At 41.7% G+C, this 20,202-nt stretch overlaps 1 protein-coding gene across 9 annotated transcripts in view; it reads left to right on the forward strand.

The window, feature by feature from the left end:
- KLF12 (KLF transcription factor 12) overlaps window positions 1-20,202 on the forward strand; it is a 581,105-nt gene that overhangs the window by 205,371 nt on the left and 355,532 nt on the right. For all 9 annotated transcript variants that reach the window (XM_084767870.1, XM_084767873.1, XM_084767874.1 and 6 more), the window contains exon 2: window positions 19,243-19,392. The gene's annotated coding sequence lies outside the window, so the exon portion shown is untranslated. The remainder of the gene's footprint in view (window positions 1-19,242; window positions 19,393-20,202) is intronic.

Raw genomic sequence — 20,202 nt, forward strand, 5'->3', positions numbered from 1 at the left:
AGAGGACATTGGGTGTTTTGACTCTTTATATTATTTCTTTGAGATAGTTTTCCCCACTGAATCTGGAGCTCACAGGTTTTTGTTTTTGTTTTTTTGTTTTGTTTTTTTTAGCTAGTCGGGTTTGCCAGGCAACCCCTGATCCTCTTTTCTCTATCCTTCCACAGCATTGGTATTACACGTGCCTGACCTTTGACCTGGATGCTAGGGATGCAGACTCATGTCTGCATACTTATGCAATAAGCACTCTTACCCATGGAGCCATCTCTCCATCTCCTGGCACTACCCATTTAAGGCTCAGCTCTAAACATAATTTTATGTGACCCTTGGGGAAAACCACAAGATAACTCCAGAATATATATATATATATATATTTTTTTTTTTGGTAAAATGCTTTGAAAGGACTAACAGAGTGCTAGTCTCTGCCCCTGTGCTATCATTCCCATCCCCCTTCATCTCCCCTTGACCAATTCCTCTTCCCTCTTTCATTCTTTCTCTCTTTCGTTTAGCTTTAGTCTGTTACTTTGGGACAATGAGACAATAACTACCACATTGTTTAATTTTAAAATAATTAAACTAATTAAAATAATTAAATTAATTATTTTAAAATAATTTTTATTTTATTTTAATTTTTATTTAAATAAAATAAAATTTTATTTAAAATAATAAAATATTTTAAAATAATTAAATTAAAATAATTAATTTTAAAAATAAAGAAGACTTATAAGGCATGGTACTGGAAGGATGTGGTAGGCCTTCACTGACTGGTTTTTTTTTTAATTTAAGTAATTTATTCAGATTGCATCTCAGTTGTTATCCTCTCACTTGTATCTTCCCGTTCCATCTCCCCCCCTCTTTCACTCTATTCCCTTCCCCTAGGTCCCTGACAGAAGTGGACCTCTTCCCTCGCCATATGATCACAGACTACCAGGTCTCATCCTGGTAGCCTGCTTACCCTTCCTCTGAGGGCCACCAGGCCTCCCCACCAAGGAAAAGTGGTCAAATAGGGGACACCGGAGTTCATGTCCCAGTCAGTCCCTGCTCTCCACACAATTGTGGAGAATTTGCTGTCCATTAGCCAGATCTGAATAGGGGATCTAGGTTTACTGCGTGTGTTGTCCTTGGTTGGGCCCAGATCTACCAGCCTTCGTGGTCTTCTTGTAGGTTTCTAGGACCCTCTGGATCCTTCTATTTCCCCATTCTCCCATAACTCTCTCACCTGGAGTCCCACTAGGAAGTCCCAGCATCTATCCCAATATCCTAAGACTTTTAGGGGATATCCCTGTTGGGCTAGTGTCTAATTATAAATGAGTTTATACATGTGTATCTTTCTGGGTATGGATTACCACATTCAGGATGATCATTTCTACTTCCATCCATTTGCCTGTAGAGAATGGCTAGAGAGCCATAAGGATAGCAGTCAGTTGAAGAGCCATGCCCTCCACTGAACAGGACAGAATGATTTAGTAGTTGGCCCACTTGCCTCTGAGATGGAATGAGGACTTGTAATAATACACTTGGGACTAATGCAGAGTAAAGCAAGTATAGCTCTTCTACAAGGAAGTGAAGCTGTGATGTGCCTATTTCATTTCCCCTCCATGGTTTATCAGAAAATATTTACTATTTGCTTGTGTCCTAGTTAGCTTTGACTGCCAAGATGACAGCCTAGGGTAATCCGAGGAGGGATTACAGTTGACAGATTGATGAGATCAGACTGGCTTGTAGGAATGTTGGTGAATTGTTTTGAGTGTTGATTAATATGGAAGGGCCCAGCCCACTCTGAGTGGCACCATTCCCTAGGCAGGAGACCTTGGACTGCATAAGAAAGTAGTAACTCTGTAGAAGCCCCCAGGCAGCTTTTCCCTGTGGTTTTTGTATTAAATTCCAGTTTGGGCATCTGTACTGACTTCTCTCCATAGTGCTCTGTGACCTAGAAGTATAAGCCAAATAAACCTTTCCCTCTCCTAATTTTTTTTTGTATGATTTTTTTTTATCATTACCAACAGAAAGAAAACTAGTTCAAGTTTTGGTTCAGTATCCTAAATATTTGCTGGGTTCTATGTCAGTTAGTGAGCCGAGTCTAAAATATTAATGCACTTAACGTATTTGTTTTATAAGAAAGAGAAGATTTTTGCCATGTCAGTTGTTCTACATTTGAGGGTCTTCCTCTTATGTTTGTGATTCCCTAGTCCACATCCTCCATTGATGAGTCTCCACCACCTTCCTGCATTTTCTATTTTAATGATGTCAACTTCGAAAATCTCAGCCTAGTTGAGATGCCACCGCCTCTAAGAAGCCTTCACAATAGGGAAAGGGTCGGGGTGTAAGTGGTGGGTCTGGGTGGAGCTAGGGGAGGATCTTCCACACTAGGGCACTTAGAGACTTTTGTATGTAAAAATGCATCCAGCCGATTCTTGTTGAAATGAGGTCAAGTGGGCTTATGCAAATTGTTACTCTTCCTTATGAGACACTTGGCAGAAGGCATGTGCATAGTGGAGGCCATGCTTTGAAACCGGAGCAGTCTAGTGCTCTGTGTATACCTACAGACTCTGCCCAAACATCTTAGTATCATAATATAGCCAGTGACAAACCTTTTTCCCCATTAAGTTCATGGTGTAGTTGTACACTGGGTCACTTTGTTTAAATCTTTCTTTTCTCTGTAGGTATTTGTCATATTTTGCTTTGCTTTACTTAAGAATAATAATTCTATTGTGCTTTTAATTAGTGTCTTTCTTTAAATACCAACCTAACTGTCGCCTGAAGGTCTGTTAGTGTGTTCCCACCCCTCCACCCCAGGCTTTGTTTGCTTAATCGTGAAAAAGGAAAACTCCTTTCCTTCTTTTGAAGCTGGCTTTTGTGCTTGCAGGAGGAGCAGTAAAATCACGAGATAAAAGTTACGCTGACAACCTTGGACGTTCCTGCCCTTTTGCCAGAAATAGCAAACCAGATATTCATCTTGGACAGACACGTGCGCACACTCATGGTCACTCAAGATCTCTTGTATTTGGTTGTGCCTCAGGAGGGAGCGAAGTTCAGCTCACAGTGTGGGGGTCTGCAGGGTGGAGGGTGAGGCAGCTCCCTCCGGTTGGAAGCAAAAGGGTTTCTGGAAGAAGTAAGGGTGGCGCCAGATGAGTAGAGAAATTCGTGCTTTCTCTTTATTGGCAAACTGTTTAAATTAATATGTGAAAGTAGTCTCTACGTACTGATCACACAGTGTAATTGCCTTAGGATTCGTGTTATTTTGTGTGTGTGTTTTTTTGGTTTTGTTTTTGTTTTGTTTTTAAGCTCACTTACATGTTTGGCCAAGCTGGAAATAATTTTGCTTTGGAAAGAGCACAGCCCATGACTATGTGAACGAATGTATGTTATAACAACATGTGTGGAGATGCTTTCGTCCATGTGAATATGTTTTTGAAGGAACAGATTGACAGCGTAGTACCTGAACAAAAACACCTCACTTCCTCAGCCTTTAGCTCGCTTGCAAGCTTTCAGCTCTGGCTAGACGTTTTTAATGTTCAGACTGACTCACCGAGGCTGCTGGGAATGAGACGCTGTAGTCTATCCAGATGAAATTGGTCATTTTAATAATTAAGAGGACTCGCGTTATGACACTGTCTGGCAGGAACTGAGGAGTGGAGCTGGTTACTGTGAATGGAGGCAGGAGGCCTTTCATGTCCTTACCCCCACATTGTACAACCATCCCCATCACTGCTCTCCCAACTCTCTTTTATCTTGCAAAATTGAGCCTCCAGCAGCTACTTAACCAGGAACTCTGTTCCCTCGGCTCCTGTTAACCATGCTTCTACTCTCCATTTGCTGGGGATTTTCACTGCTCTAGAATCTTTCATTACTAAAACCTGTAATGTTTTTGTGTTTGGTTTATTTAAATTGCAATGGAAAATAGCTTTAGGTTTAAAGTGTTTCTTTGAAAACTTTTTTTTTTTATTACGTCTGTGAACCTGTGTGAGTTTATGTGCACCACATGTTTGCAGAAGCCTACAGAGACCAGAAGAGGCACTCAGTTTCCCCAGGACTGAAGTTACGGACATAGTGAGCTGCCCTATTGGTGTGGGCCCTCTGTAAGAGCAGCAGGTATACTTAACTCCTAGGCCATGTCCCAGGCTTGCAATGTTTTTTTCCTTTGGTAAACATGACAGAGGATGTTTTCTTCACCTTTCCCTTCTGCCTGTGGAGGTAATTTAAAGTTGTCTAATAGTTTGACACTCAGGGACAGTTGGGCATGGTAACAACTGCACGAAGGGACCAGCAGAGGAGGACAGCATGTCAGAGCTAGCCTGTGATGCATGGCTAGGTGTTGTTTCGGGGGGAGGGGGGAAAGGGACTTTCTATCGCAGGGAACTTATTTCCAGCGAAGGCAGATTGGGTAGTTTTAGTGGGGAAACATCAGTTTAGGGGTACCCTCATGGATTTCCAGACCGTAAATGTTTTAATTTAACTGAGGAATGCAGAGCTATTTGGCATCATTAGTCAGTGCATTGAAACCATCACTCTGAATGATTCTGCTTCATTTATTTTGTGTCAGAATGCTTTCCACACAATAATAGAGAATAAAAGTACATCATTAATTACACCTGAGAGGCTCACACGTGTGAGCATATGTGTGTTTCCACTGTCAAACAGTGAGGGGGGAATTTACCATAGCAGTTCTTACAAAGGAGATGATTTAATTAAATCGTAGTATTAAACCCACTATGATTTACCTGCACACCCCCTCTACCAGTTTTAAGTAATGCTTAGGCAAGTCTGCTGAAGCAGTGCCCAGCCGGCATCTTCCATCTCCAGACGTAATGATGCTGACATGAGAGCTGCCATGTTTTAGAGAGGAGTAAAGTGGCTCTGATATGGGGTCTACTCCCTTGCATACTGGCACTGGGATGGAATGTGTGATCATGGGGGTATTTGTAAATAGGAAGACTTTCACACAGAGTTTGGCTTTTGGTCCTTCTCCTTCAGTGTAGACCCTTCTTCAATTTGATAAGCACAGTCAATGAAGTATCAGCATACAGAGTCAGTGTGTAGAAACTGGCAGCTTTTCTAGATACCAATAAAGAATCTGGTGGGAATAGTCAGGAAAATAACCCATTAACAGTTGGGTATTAAAAAAAAAAATCCGTAGCCTCCCCAAGCAATGTATACTTAAAGTTAGACAAATATTTTAAAGGCTAGAGTGATGGGGAAAGTAACGAAATTAATTAAAAATAAATAAATAAAAAGGAAGACAGTAGAAGATAGACAGCCCCATATTGATGAATTAGCAGGATTAGTACTGTCAAAATGGCTGTACAAGTAAAACAATATACATATCTTTCAGGATTTCTATTTTTCACAGAAGTAGAAAGAAATAACTAAAATCTATACAGAAACAGAGAAACAGCCTTAGATAGCTGAAGCTGTCCTGAGCACATGAGGAAGTACAGCAGTACCTGACTTCAACCTCTACCATAAAGCCACAGCAGCAAAACAGATGAATGCACCAAAAGACAACAAACAAACAAACCAGCAAACAAACGAAACCACCCCACCTTATCTAGAAAAAAAAAAGCCCACCCTGCCATAGCCATCTGATTCTTGACAAAGGGACCAGAAACATTCACAGGAAGCTGGACTCTCTAAGAAGGGGTGCTGGGAAAACAGTAAAACCACATGCAGAAGGCTGAATGTGATCTCTCACTCTGCACATAATAAAACTCCAACTGGATCAGGTCTTGATGTAAGACCTGACACTTTAAAACTGTTAAAGAAAAACACATCAAAACCACCTCAAGATTTCTCAAAATAGCCTTGATAGTGCAGGAAATAACAGCAAATATTGACAAATGCAATTATATAAGATTAAAAATGCTTCTTCACAACAGGGAAGAGTAAGGAGACAGCCTAGAGAACGAGAAGAGAACTTATGCACACAGGAGTAGTGTACTGAATACATGAAGATTTCAAAAACAGAAACACTATGGACCTAGAGCGATGGCCCAGCAGCTGAACATGCTGGCTGCTCTTGCAGAGGCCCTGAGTTCAGGTCCTGGTGCCTCTATGGTGCCCCACAGCTTTCTCTAACTTCAGTTCCAAGGGACCCAGTGACCTTTTCTGGCCTCTTCTAGTACTGCCCACACTCCTGTACACACAAACAAAGCAGTCATACACATAAAAATAAAAAAATTAAATTGAACACCAAATGAACACATAATATAATTAATAAGTGACCAAATTCACACTAGACACAGCAAATGGAAAAACACAAATAGCCAATGCATATATGAAAAATGTTCAGTATCTTTACTTATTAGGGAAATGCAAATAAAAGTGACATTGAGACCCTGTCTCATGTCAGTGAGAATGGCTACCATTAAAAACAAGACAAAACAAACAAACAAACAAGAAAATCCCAAGAAACTGAAAATGTTGACAAGGATGTGAAGAAAAGAGATATGTACAGTTTTGATAGAGATGTAAATTAGGATAGCCACTGTGGATATTAATATGGATGTACATCAAAAAATTAAAATTTGAATTGCCATATAAACCATCTATATATCAGTTGTGGGCATATACAAAGAATCAAAGCCAACATACTTCCAGAGAAAACACCTAATCTACATTTATTGTGGCATTATTCGAAATAGCTAAGATATGGGATCAACCTAGGTGCCTGTCAGAGGATGAATGAACACAAAACCCACGGTATGTATACACTGTGTTGTTTTATGTAAAGAAGAATGAAATTGTCATCGCAGAAAAAATAGTGGGACTGGAGATCACATTCTAGCTGCAAAAACAGCCTCAGAAAGATGTGCTGCCTGTTTACTCTCATGTGTAGAATTCAGTGGACAAAGATGTAAAATAAAAGGAAGATAATCAGGAATATGAAGAGGGGATGGGAAGGGAAAATTGGAAGGTCTCACCCTTTGTAGCAGTGGGATGAATATAATCAAAGGATGTTACATGTATATATGAAAATTTTGTGCAACGATATGCTAATAAAAATGAAAGAAAACTCCACAAGTCCCATGCATTCAAATAAGAAGCTGTCAGTATGTTGCTTTTCTGGGCACCAGACTTCTTGGACTGCTCTGGGACTCTTCTTTCCCTCCTTTTTACCCTGGATAGCAGAGACCCCTGCCATAAGTGACACAAACCAGCTTTGGATGCTGAGCTAGGCCTGGTGGCTCCTGTAATGGATAGGAATACTCCCAGACCCCACAGTGTTTACTGTAAGGTTACAAAATAATTTGTTTCTTCTTTAGTCTAAAGGGCAGGTGAAGGAGGTGAGGCCAGCAAGCTTAATTCCCGAGTTTAATAATTAGTAAAAGACAAATAGGCACTTTGTGAAAGAGAAAATACAGACGGGAAATGCTAAGCAGTTTAATACCATAAGCAAAAGTGGGTGACTAACTGAGTTTTTGAGATGCTTAGAGAAATTAATCCCCGGAAATTCATTCCTTTTGTTGTTGTTATTGTTACTTATTAAATCACCGCACAATTTTCACGTGGCTTCCTGCACATCGCTTTGTCTTGTTTTCATCATAAATTGTGATGTACAATGTTTGTAGCTATTTTGAGTAACTCACCAAGAAATGCTCATCTCTCCAGTAAAGGGGTAGGAACTGGTACTCCGACCTTCTGGCTCTTGGGCTTCTATCTGCGTCTAGTGCTTCATATTCCATGATTAATTGACTTAATCCCATATTAGCCTCATCTTGCCAACTATGGCATCATTAGTGGTGACATTTTAATGCTCATTGTCATACCTTTTGCATTGTTGTACGTAGATAAGCGGTGTTTAAAAGTGGTTGGAGGCAAATCATTCTGATAGGGAATGCACTCTTGACATTAAAACAGTTAAAAAGTGAGGGAATCACAGCAGATTTATATTACTGTTTTGTGGAATACTTGTAGTCCATGCGTGTATATGTCTCCTCCAAAATTCTGGTTTTGAACTAGTGTTGATGGTTTTGAGAAGTCGAGCTGCGAAGGGATGGAGGTTTTGAGGACTGTTCCTTCTGAGGTGGAACTGAGGACCACTACAGAGGCTTCCTCTCTCCACGTTCTGCTGAGTTGCTCTTCCACTCTCTCATCTCCTGAAGACACAGCATCTCTCTTCTCTGAGGCTGCAGCCACCAGGGTCCATTTTGCCAGCAGAGAACGCGGTCTATTAGGTGAGGGAATCGGTCAGTGCCTTGATCACGGACTTGCAACTTCTACGAGGAAGCAAGTGTATTTCTGTTCTTTATACATTTCCCAGAGTCAGGCAGTGTGTTATAGCTGCATAGACGAGGACATGCAACTATGAAAACACATACTGCACTGGTTAGTTATTGTCACCTTGATGTAAACTAGAGTCGTCTGAGAAAAGGAGATCTCAATTGAAGAATTCCTTTTGTCAGATGGGCCAATAATCATGCCTGTGGGATATTCTATTGATTAATGACTGATAGGAGGTAGGTAGTGCACTGTGGGCAGGTGATTGTGGCCTGTATAAGCAAGATGAACAAGTTATGGAAAGTAAGGCAGTAAACAGTGGACCTCCACAGTCTCTCTTCCTGTTTCTGCCTCCAGGTTCCGGCCTTGGGTTGCACTTTGACAATCATGAAGATGGTTTGTAACTCATAAGCCAAATAAACCCTTTCCTCCCCAAATCACTTTTAGCCTGTGTTTTATCACAACAACAAAGGAACAAAGTAGAACACTAATATTTTCAATATAGCTAAAGGATAAATTTTTAAAACTCAGAATATATATATGCTATATATATATAGTAATATATATATACTATATATATGCTATATATATAGTAATATATATATACTATATATGTATATAGTAAATAAACTGAGGGATCATTCATATGCCATGCAATTCCCATAGTCCAAACCCATAATCTTGTCACTGCTAGTATAGTCACTGAATTGAGCAACACCATAATTAATTTTAAGACATTAGAAAACCTTCCTTTAAAAAGTACATGCGGTATTCAGGGACATCTGGCCTGTTTTCACTTTTGAGCTACAAAGAGAAGAGTTTAAAAGCACAGGTAATTATGACAAAAATCTCTCAATTAGTGTCAGAATTGTGCTTGCAAACCTTTCATTACGTTGTGATTATTTCTCAGACCTTCAGAGACAGCCCCTGCTGCCAGGCTGTATGGAGTGCCTGTGTGGACACGTGGCTCTTTTCATGTTGTTGGCTCAGCAGTCTCCTCTTTTTCTTCTTGTGTTTCTCGGTTTAGTCAGGAGGGAGAAGCCGCTATTATATGAGTTTCACACAATGTGGGGGGAAGCTGAGTGTGCCAGTGGGTCTTACCTGTAGGTTAAATTTCTGCCTTAATGTTATCAAGTCCACAATGGCTAATGAGCAGAAAATGTTACCTTTCCGTTTTCTCTGAAGGTGGCACTGGCGCTGAGGATATAGCTCAGATAGCAGAGCGCTCGCCCAGCATTCATGAAGCCCTGGGTCCGGTACCCGGCACAACATAGGTGCACAGTGGTGGATGCTATGGTCCCAACATTCTGGAGTTGGAGGAAGGAAGAACCGAAACTCAAGGCCATCTTTAGGTGTATACTAAGTCTGAGGGCCATCTGCAATCCGAAATATCTTGTCTCTAAAAGATTAAAAACAGACTGTAATGGAAGCTTGCGGCTTCTCTTTAAGCTGCTTTATTCCCTTTGTGATTTGATCCGTCAAGAAAAGTGACCGATTTAATCAAAAGCTAGCTTAAGAAATGGAGAATGAGTCCAGATTCAGTCCCTAGCCAACACCAATGAAAGTCACTGGCTGTCCTTGGTACTTACACTCAGTGTTCCTCCTGGAGGGGTCCCACCCTGCTTGTCTTTTTTTAAATCATATATTAAGTGCTTATTGCTTGTCCCAGCACTGCTTTATATCTGTAGATTATAAATGTAGTTTGGATTCCTTCTTACATTTGAGTTGGCAAAAGATGCCTAGTAAATATTTGTTGAATCGAACGGTGCTGCAGCTGAGTCCTTTTGGCTGAGCTGTGCGCCTGGAACCTTTGTAGAGATGCTGCTGCCTTTTTGGTATCCAGCAGCATTCCAAACATCGTGTGTCGATTCCTCACTTGTTTGTCTCTGTTCTCTCCCATATTTAAGGAGAGGCCAAATTTGCCCAGGCTTTATCCCACAGAGCAAATTGGTTAAAAGTAGTAAATTTGGCGTAACTCAAAGGCCAACTACAGAATTTGAATACTAGTAGGGTCACGTTAGACAATAAAAGGGGAAAAAGAATCTAGCGGGTCTTAAGTCAACAAAGCTAGCATCAAAGCATCTACTATGTTTGGAATCCAAACTTGGATGTGATCCTGAAATAGTTTCCTCTGTGGAGGCTGGTCAGAGGCATGCATGCTGTGGCTCTTGCTGGGTGGGGCCCGCTCTTTAGGCTTCCCTGTAGCAGCTGCCATGCTTTAGGGATGGTGTGGGAAATAGGTATGCTATGGCACAATGTTGGTGTGCACATCCACTTTAAAGAATGAGATAGCGAAAGGGAGGCTTTGTCTTGCTTTTATACCAATTCCTGCCCATGGTTACCTCAGCTTTCCGAACATAGGAGACAATATCTTGTAAAATAGGAGTAAACAGATCATTTGCTGGGTTACATGTTTCTGTGGTGAGCTTCTGGGGGTACAGTGGGAGATAGGAAGATTGCAAGGTTTGTTAACTAGGCATGGCTTTTCTCTGAGCCTTAACTGGTACATCAGTGTGGGTGGACTTATACATGTAGAGGTAAATAGAATTATTAATTGAATTGCGGGGAAGTATTCCCAGCAGGTTAAGTGGGAATTCTCCAGCAGTGTCTGTCTTAGGTTTTGCATTGGTTTGGGGTGGGGGCACTGAAGTTGTTTTTTGTTTTTTGTTTTTTTTTTTTTGGTTTCACAAATGATTTGTTCTGCGAACATGTGTGCATGTGCCTTTTTAATGCTGGTGTCTGTTGGGAACCTTTTAAGTGGCCCAAGGGAGCTTCATAGTGGCCACCATTAGAATACAATGTCCTAAGTTCCTGTCCCCAACTCAGCAGCTAGGCCAGCTGAATCAAAGAGTCAGCAGAGCCTCCTGATTATTGACAGAGCACTTCCTTAAGCAAGAGGTAGCAGGATTTAGAACTTCCTATGTCTCAAATGAATCTGAGACTCAGGGAAGTGCAAAAGGTCAGGTGGCAGCCCAAGAATCCCAACCCCTCCCCCAATCCATGGCACCAGGCTCTTTGAAAGAATCTTTTTGAAAAAAAAAATTCTAATCCTTTGAAATTTTTATACAATATATTTTGATCATAACCATCCTTGACCCCTAACTCCTCCCAGAGGGGCCTACCGCCGTAACCATATAACTTCCTGCCACTGGAGTACCGACTACCAGACCAGGGTCATACTCTGTAAGAAAAACTGACTTTCCTCTCAGCAACTATGCCTTGCCTATGGCTCCCAGGAAGGGGAGAGCTTTGTGCCCTTGTCCGTACCTCCATGATGAGAGTTTGTGTGGCTTGAGCTTGTGTGGGTCTTGTGCGTGCTGTGCGTACAGAGGTGTAGCTGCCCCTTTGTGTCCTGAAAACTTTGTGGTCTTTGTAGCACTCCACTGCCTTAGGCTCCTAATCTTGTCCACCCCACTTTCTACAGCAATTTTTGAGCATTGGGGAAAGCGTTGTGATATTAACAATCCATTTCCAGCTGAGCACTCCACAGTCTCTATTGTTTGAATATTGACTAGTTATGGATCTCTGCTAATTACTACCTGCTTCAGAAACAAAACAGAAAAACAAAACAAAAGAAAAGAAAACAAAAAATCCAACCCCACCCCCAAACCCCCCCCCCCAAAAACAAACCAAAACAACAGCAAAACAAAACCAAAGCTTCTCTGATGAGGGTTGAGTGATACATTAACTTAATGAATTTAACAAGTTACTAGAAATCAGTTTAATACTATTTTCATTTAATGAAAAAATAGCACTGGGGTCTGCTCTAGGGACTGTGACCTATCTCCACTGGCTCTTGGCCCTGATAATGATTGCTAGGTATGGGTTTCATCACATGGAACAGGCCTTGAAGCCAATCAGAAAGACGTCACTGCTATGGCTTTTGTGTCATTGTTGCATCTGTGTGGATCCTCTCGGGATGGTTGTTATTGCACTTTACAACATTGTTGCTGGGTCAGAATGAGACCTGCTTTTGTCCACTCACACCATGAGCAGTACCTTCGAGCACCATGGAAGCTCACCTGGACGCATGAAGTTTCCAGGACAGAACCAGCCTGGTGAAAGAAAGAATCTTATATTTAAAAAGTAACTGCTCCTCACCTGCTGTCTCCACCCTCCCCCAATATACAAGAGATTCCCCCCCCCCCCAAAATAATGAGTTAGTTATATGCTCACAGCACCTGATTATGGATGATCTTGAACAAAGTGAAGATGTGCCAATACAAAGTCAGTTAGTTTAAGAAAATTAAGTTTCAAAATTTGTAAGGGATATTGTAGTGATTATGTGTTGCTTTTTCTCTTTTTATGTGATATATCTAAAAAGTGTTCATTTCTTTTATTTATAACATATAATGTAACTTTTCATACATTTTATGAATATATTACAAGTAGTAAAGATTTAGGGGCTTGCCAGGATCCATTTGTGTCTGATTCATGGTCTTCATAGTTTCCTTAGTTTTTATTTTTAATTATTTTTAATCAGCATGTGCTGTTTACAAGCTCTCTAATAGATATGAGCAAGGTGCAGCAATCTCTTCTGTGGTCACTGCCCTAGAAGTCATAATTGATGTGTCCGGCCTATTCATTTACCATTGCAACCAATCGGGACTGTTCGTATACCTCTCCCCAGCCCCCAAATGACACATGGCTAGCTGAGACTCATCTGATAAAAGTGCTGAGGATAAGTGACTGATGAGTTCTCGGCCTTAAACTGGACAGATTATTAACCCTCACCTCCACCCTCCAGGGCCCAGGGAACATCACAGAGGGGAGGACAGAAACAATAAGATGGGGAAGAGTGTCATGAAGTGCTGCCATCCAGACCCGACAGTGCCTTTGTAACCAGGAACTCAGAGCTGTGGGTACCTGCCTTAGACTGGACCCTCTGACTTTCTGGAGGTTGATAAAGGAGATGCTCGTTGAGGCACTGAGGACTGTTGATGGTGCTGGAGGAGGCATCATTCTCTCTAATGGTGGAGACACTGTGCGGGGCGGGGTGGGGGGGTGGGGGGGTGGGATGCACAAGGTGGGAAGAAGAAGGGGTTCAGAGGGAAAAGAAGGAGGAAACCAGAGGGTAATGAGGGGCTGCGTCTGATCACAGTGCATTCTACATATGTATGAAACAATGCATTCTATATATGTATGAAACTGTCAAAAATAGAGAAAGATGCATGGAGGTATGTGCTCGGATCAGCAGTTCTCAGCCTGGGCTTTGACAGGGCTCACATATCAGCTATCCCGCATCTCAGATGTTTACATTACGATTCATAACAGTAGCAAAATCACAGTTATGAAATAGCAATGAAAACAATTTATGGTTGAACTTCATTACAATATGAAGAATTGTGTTAAAGGGTCCAAGCAGCAGAAAGGTTGAGAACCATTGGGTTGCATCTTAGTAAAGTGGGATATGATTTGGGGTAAAGGTGAGTGGCAGAGCAGTGCTGTCATTTGCTTTGTTGCTAGGTAAACTGCCATTGTATCTACTTCGGTATGTGCTGTGGAGAAAAGTTGATGGGCGTTGTGGGGGAGGGGCCCTTATGAGAATTGAACCCTAGCCCTGCATTCTGTGCTAAATTCCTATGGCAGATTATCTGATTGTTCTCAGAGGAAGGGAAATGTAAGAGTTGCTGCTGATTCGTTACATGGAGTTTTATGCTTTTCTGTCACTAGGTAGAGAATTGTTCATTCTTTCCCATCAGCATATTTAAACAGTAACTGTTTATGAAATATAAGCAATCACCATACAGGATCACAGGACGGCCAATCTTGTACCACAGTGATGAGGCTTGGATCTTAATTTCTTTTAACTATTTGTTGTCAGATGTATTTGGGTTCATCATTTATTCCCTTGTTAAAACTTTATGATCTACAACAAAGCCTAGCCTTACAGACTACAGCCTGACGCTGTTGCTGACACCGCTCCCCACCAGCCATGTAATAGAATGATTAGTCCCCCTTTTATTTATATTTTGCCCAGGTTTACTGAAATGCTCCTGAGGTAACCTACAAGTTGCAACCAGCAGTCCACTTATTATTTGGCATGCTCTAGGCTGACAAACACTGTGTCATTTTTACACGGGGATCCCACCTTGCCGGGATTAGTAATTGTAATCTTTGTCACAATATGATGTGTTGGTTAAACTTATCATCAGCATCTTAGTGCCGTAAAGGTCATGGTGTGCGCTTTAGTTCCAGTTCTGGTTGGTGATGCCTATATTTGTTACTGTGTATGTGCACATGTTATGTGTGTATAAGAGTATATTAAGGTTGAGAACTTGTAAGAATTATTTCTAGTGACTGCTGGCCTCCTGCTGGCTTGTTGTTATTGCTGTTATTGTTTGTTTATTTCCTTATATTTTGTATGTGTGTAGAGTATCTGTGTATGTATGTATATGTGTGATGTGGGTACAAGCACATATGTGACATATGTTTTCCAAACTTATTTGTTTGTTTGTTTTGAGTCAGGGTGTCTCACTGAAACTGGATCTGACTGGCAGCATTAAATCTCAGCCATGTTCCTTGCTCTCACAGCTCTGGAGTGAAGAGTGGCTGTGGCTCCCTCCAGTTTTTTATGTGCCAGCTGCGATCCAAACTCAGGTCCCTGTGCTTGCGAAGAAAGTGCTCTTACCCGGAAGCCGCCACTTCAGCCTCTTCTAAGCTTATTAATAGTTTTGCCACCTGGGAGACTATAAGCGGAAGCCATGTCTTTTACTCACTGACGAAGGAAATGTTACAGGCTTACCATCACTGTACACTGGTGCAACTCACCCCCTACAGGGAAGAACAGTTTCCGGTCTTCCTCCCTTTGCCTCGCCTTGTCTCACTCTTTCTTTCACACCCCGCAGAGGGCCAGTCCTTTGGGACTGAGGCTGTTGCTGACACTACCGCTTATGATCTCCTCCAGAGGAAAATGTCTACATTTCTGTTTGTTTATTGTCTGTTGTTAATTGTGAGTTCTGAGACAGGGTCTTGCTGTGTAGATCAGGCCAGCTGTTGGCTCCTGTTACATATTTTAAAGAGCCTTCCTTCACTTTGTTTCTTTCTCTAGGGAAGGCATACTTAACATTGCTTCCTTCCTTCTTTCTTCCTCTTCCTCCTCCTCCTTCATCTCCTCCACTCCTCCTCCTCCTCCACCTTTTCCTCCTCCACCTTTTCCTCCTCCTTCTCAACCTTTCTTCTTCTTCTTCTTCTTCTTCTTCTTCTTCTTCTTCTTCTTCTTCTTCTTCTTCTTCTTCTTCTTCTTCTTCTTCTTCTTCTTCCTCTTCTTTTTCCTCTCCTCCTCCTCTTCCTCCTTCTCCTTTTCTTCCTCCTCCTTCTTTTACTCTGTCTCTCTTTCTTTTTTCTTTTTCTTTTTGGGACATGGTTCCTCTGTGTAGCTTTAGCTGTCCTAGACTTCACTCTGTAGACCAAGCTGACAGAGACCCACCTGCTTCTGCTGGGATTAGAGGTGTGCACCACCACCTCCTGATTTGACCTTGCTTTTCATTTACTTTACTGCTTATCTCTTGGTGCCATACCATTCCTTTCCTCCTTCTATTATCTTGTCCACATTCTCTCCCTTCCTCTTTCTCAATGTCCTACAAGAACTTTTCTGCTCCCAGCTTTCTAGCAAGAGACTTAAGATCAGAGCACCGGTGTGTCTAGGTTCTGAGATGGGCCTCTTTTGGGCTACAGATGGACAAAGTCTCCCTGTCTTCTCATATGGCAGGAGAATGAAGGAGTTCTTGGGGGTTTATCAGTCTCTGCCTCTGCCTCTCCTCTTTGCTCTCACTCACACTATGCCTCTCTGATGCTCGGGATTGCCTGAGGGCTTTGCCTGTGGTGTACTCCCAAGCTACCACCCTGCTTGTGAGCTCTCCTTCATCAGGGCCCTAACCCATACTACACGGTCGCAGCATAAATGTCTCCTCTGCTCTCACATTGGTGGTGAAGATCTCAGAATTTGGGGAGAACACTCATTCATCTAGTGCGTATGAGCAGAAAGACCGAGACCTTGGTCATCCACACCATAGGCTAGCTGTAGAAATTTGAAAAGGGGTCACTGCAAGTGGACATCAGGTGACTTAGGCCACCATGACAATGTCTGAATGACTCTTTCTATAGAAGCTCTTTTCTGAAACCCCTGGATGCTTTTCTGCCTGTCACACTCCAATTTCCAGTACTGACGGAAGTGAGCTCTCACTTCCTGTGTCTAAAGCTGGTATTTCAGAGAGTTTCACATCTTCCCCCATCCTTTCTGTTTTTGTGCTCATATGTAGGCCCATTTGTGCCACCATGCTCACATTGTGTCTTAAATAGTCATCTTCATTTTTTCTTGAGTCTTGACTGTAGATAGTCAACTGTTAGTAATCTTTCAATTAGATCTTATCAGTACAATATGGTATGAGCAAATAAATAGATTTGGGATAAAAACTACTTTAATTATGGGAGGAGAAGTTTTCTGTCTACTCAAAGGAGCCACCTGCTTGGAAACATTCTAGAATCATCAGGCAGTGTATTTGCAAAGGGGCTGGAGAACATTGGTTCATCTAGACGGTTGACAAAGGGGATGCTGTCTGTGAAGATCCTACCATATGTGTTAGACTGATGCTAAAAGGATGCTTGTCCCTGTGACTTGGCATCATGGTAACCAGAGAGCTTAGTACAGACTTCTCTATCTGCTGGTGCATCCTTCCTGAACCTCATTCATAAAGATGTTAAACACCTGTCTCCTGGACATCTTCGAGCTTATAACACCGTGTCCTTGTCATTTATCTCATAGAGGAACCATAGCAGAGAGGAGCTTTTTTGGTTTTAGTCTGCAGTGTGTTCGTTGTCATTGTGTTGTTATGATACAAGCCCCGAGATGATGCGGTTGTGAGAATGATGGTTTATTTTGGGTCATGGTGTCATGATGTTTTAGTCCCTGAGTGCTTGGCCCTGTAGCTGTGAAGTGAGAGAGAGCACCATGGTGAAAAGTGACTCCATTAGGAGGCTATCTTCCTCAGGGCAGTAGAAAGCAAAGGAAAAGGAAGGGGCTAGGTCAAAAGTAAACCCTTCAAAGGTTTAGCCCAGTGTCCCACTTCCCTTTGCTAGGCCCCACCTCCTAACATTTCCATCTCCTTCCGGTAGCCCCCGAGGCTGTCCAGCAAGCCTTTAACATGGCCGCTGGGGGCCATTCCCCATCCAACTACAGCACACTGTAAATGTGTTAGGTAGTCTACAGTCTGTCCACCATCAAAGTGAGTGCTCAGCTATACTATATAACTACTACTTATTGTTTTGAAAGTTGAATGGAGAGACACTCAGGCACTGGTTTCTTTTCTGTGTAGTGCCTTGCAGTGCACACTGTAGTTCGTTCCGCCACCAGCAGGCTCTCCATGAGCCCTTAACACTCTGACAATGCAACCTAGTTTGTTTTTGATTGGTTGGTTTGGTTTTTTGGTTATAGGTGTATCTGGTTTAATCATTTTTTTTTAAACACTTATTCTTAAGATAGTCACTGATTGAGTCTCTTGAACTTGTTTCATATTTACAATATTTTTCTTAATAAAGATGAAGGAAGTCATTATTTCATTTTATACACATGCTTTTTTCTTTTTGCAAAGAAAAAAATACTTTATTTTCTTTGGCCTTTATTTAGTGAAGAAACATTTTTTTTTAACTTGACCTTGGAGCACTTTGCAAGGTTACTTAAATTCTTGCTTCGCAGGCTTGATTAATAGTTTGTACTTGACCTACTATACTTTGAAACTCGTGTGTGTGTGTGTGTGTGTGTGTGTGTGTGTGTGTGTGTGTGTGTGTTCCTTGACAGAAGGTCTCTCTTTGCGTTTTCATAATGTTGTTGATGAGGCAGGATAGATCTAATGTAGCCCAGGCTAGTGGCTATTTAGCCAGAGATGTCTTTGAATTCATGTTCTTCCTGCTTCTGCCTCTCAAGTGTGTCACCAGGCTAGACTCTCATTGCAGTATTTAAAAAGCAGTTTGAGGTTTGCATCCTTGCCTAGTCTGTCCCCTTAAATATCCTCCCAGAGGTGGCTTTCTTTGATCCTTATCGTAGGCAACAGATAAGCTCTTTAAAATGGACTTCAAAGTACTGTGGTTTATTTGCTTAAAGCTGTACATTTCTCTTTGAGAAATAATGCCTAATTTTTAAGAGTTGACTTGTGACCTTTATAGCAGTCTTTCAAGGCTGGAGAGATTAGCCCCTTCCAAGGCAAAGACCATTTTTTTTCCCCCAGTGAGTAACTGTCAGTAAGGTTTACCTAGGAAGCACAGAGATGTGCACACTCAGTATAGTACATCTCATTATTCTTCCTGTTTACATATTCTCACTGAAACAAGGAGAATATTACCCAGAGAGTTACAAAACTGATGCCTCATGGTGTGGCCATAGAGAAGCCCTTTAAGTGTAATGTACATAAGAGTGGGTAATGCTCACACTTAATGATAAAGAGGAATTATTTATGGTGAAGTAAATGTAGGCTAATATCACAGTACGTGTAGCTTAAAGAAGAAAGCAAACGTTCATAGTACTCCCTATGGCTCTGTAGATCTGGAAATTTACATTGAACAGTTTGCGACTGCAGCCATGGGTCTTGTATCTCTCTTTTGTATCTTAGTCTTTTCTATAGGACAGCATGCCTTACTGAATACACGCAGTGATCTCTGTTCCTGCAGAGCCTCCGGGCTCCATCTAGGTCTCCCCGAATGCTTCTGTGTCCTTTTCAAAGGACACTTTAAGTGCTTGTAATCTATTACATTAACTAGTTACCGTGAGGAGCTTTGTCTGCCTCTGCCTCCAGATTGCTCATATGTAGCCCTTCATGAAATGCCCAGAGTGTCTTACCGCTGGTCCTTGGAAGAGGCCATTGGAGCTCCTGGATTTTCAGCTCTGGTGGAGGGGGGGAAATGTCCTTCAGGTCATATTCTCTTGTTCTTCATTCACATCCTGTACCATACGGGCTCAGAAACTGGGAATTCCCCCTAGGACATGGACACAGAATCCAACCATGCTTTCTGCTTTTGTCTTTACCTGCCCCACAGTGGGAAAGCAGTGTGAAAAGGGAAGTGCCACCTTTATCCTCGGCATGAACTAAGAACCGGAAGTCACTGGACTTGGATGCCTGTGTTCTCATCAAGGGTCCACAGTTGTCACTGGCTTCATACTCCTCAAGTCTCTGGGAAGTCATAGATGTGAGTAAGTCCAAGTGAATTACCTGACCACATGCAATAAGTTCCATATAGCTTTATGGGTGATTTGTTTACATTTGCATTTCTTACTTTGAAAATGTATATAAAGTTTCTGTATGTTTACATGTCAATAGAAGTGTACATACAAATGAAAAACACGTACACTTATGGGTGGACAAATCAGATACAGAGTAATATGGAACACGTACGGGAGGTGTCGCTGTTCTAGAAGTCACATGTGCATACTGGTGTACGAATATGATTCCATGTGTGTGTATAATATGTGGAGTGGGATGATGGATTGCACATATGTGACGTAGACACTAAGGTAATATTGGCTGTGTCTGAGTCATATAGACAAGTATCATATGTATGTCTATATAGGCATGTTAGACTATAAATCAGATATGGAAAAATATGCTTATATGTATGTATGTGTACATTAGACTTTGGGTACAATAATGGGGGGAAAGGCAGGGTAAATAAAGCATAGTGCTGAATCCAAGATGATAACTTAATACTTTTGTGGGTTTGTAATTCGGCAGGACCCACCTAACCTTTCTAGTAAAAGGTGAGGTTTTAAGCCTAACAAGGGTCTTTTTGTGGTTCTAAAATTTGATGTTTATTGAAGTTACCATCACTGATCACTCCATTTGCTCAGTCACTGTGCGAAAGACTTTATTTATACATTTTATAATTGACCTTCAGTGCTCATGCTCACCACACGTCTTTGGTAGCTTCTGGAGCAGAGGCTCGATCACTCAAATCTCATGAGCTTCCCCCCCCCCCCCCCCCCCCCGCAAATTATAACCA

This window comes from Acomys minous (genome assembly GCF_964271855.1).
Source record: "Acomys minous genome assembly, chromosome: 18".
Taxonomy (NCBI): Eukaryota; Metazoa; Chordata; class Mammalia; order Rodentia; family Muridae; genus Acomys; species Acomys minous.